Raw genomic sequence first — 1,303 nt, 5'->3', positions numbered from 1 at the left:
CACACCCTCGCCAGCATCTATAGTCTCTTGATTTGTTCATCTTAGCCACTCTGACTGGCGTGAGGTGGTATCTCAGTGTGGTTTTGATTTGTGTTTCCCTGATGATGAGTGATGTTGAGCATCGTTTCATGTGCCTGTAGGCCATGGTGTTCAAGTCAGAAGTTTTTTGGTAAGCATTTTAAAATTGTGCCCTTCCCAAAGACAGACGTGCTGTTCCTGGGCCTGATTTTTACAAGCAGAGCCAGGATCATGAAAATCTAGTTCTTTAGCTAGACTAACTAAGCCAGTCTCAATCAAAGATTTGTTTACAAAAAGTGTAAGGACACATGGGTCGCTCAGTCTTGACTCCTGATTTTGACTCAGGTCATGATCCTAGGGTCGTGGGATCAAGCCCCACATCAAGCTCCGCACTGGGTGTGAAGTCTGCTTGAAATTCTCTCAAATTTAAAAAAAAATTGTATAAACTTTGCCAGTTATCTCAAGTTTAATCTACTCCAAAAAATTAACTACAAAGAGTTACACAGCAAAAGGGAAGAAACACCACCATAAACAGGTTCGTTAAATAATCATAATATGGAAAAGAACAAGAGATAAATTTTTTAAATAAAAATAGGTTAAATCTCTAGGTGACAATTCTAGAGATAAGATTAAAGGAAATCAAATTCAAGCAATTTGGAAGATTGTTGGAAAGACCGTGAAGAGTTGCCCTTAGCATTTCCTACCTGGCCCCCTCCAGCCAGTTCTTGGGGAGAGACCATTATGCACAGGCCCGATCTTAAAAATAAGCACTCGGTATAATCTCTGAACTTCAAGGTTGGAAATGAATTATGGTGAGTGGCTATAAACGAGAATCACTGTGCAACAGAATTTTCTTTATGACACAAAGTTCTGTATTTGAATTAGTACAGTAGTCAGCAGCCACATGGTTATTGAGAGAAATTCATGTTACTAGTGTGACTGAGGAATTAAAATTAAATTTTTATCTAGTTTTAATTAATCTAAATTTAAATAGCTACATGCGGCTAGTCAGTGGCAACAATTTTGCACAATGCAGAATTCCAGAAAAATGGGTATGGAAATTAAAATGATATTGAAGCAGAAGACACAGAGAAGTTACAAATTGAACTCTCAAACTGGCTATTTCCTAAACACCATATTCCTCATTTCCTTCCCAGTTCTACTATAGCCACTTCAATCTTTACAGGCTCCTCCCTCCCCTACCTGCCTTCCATCCGAAAATGCTATTCTCTTCCTATTCAACATGTGCTCCCTAGGAAATTTTTGTTTCAATTATCATCTCTGT

This window comes from Suricata suricatta, chromosome 2 (assembly GCF_006229205.1).
Source record: "Suricata suricatta isolate VVHF042 chromosome 2, meerkat_22Aug2017_6uvM2_HiC, whole genome shotgun sequence".
NCBI classification, from domain to species: domain Eukaryota; kingdom Metazoa; phylum Chordata; class Mammalia; order Carnivora; family Herpestidae; genus Suricata; species Suricata suricatta.
The sequence above is the reverse complement of the archived record's forward strand: the minus strand, read 5'-3'. Positions refer to the sequence as shown.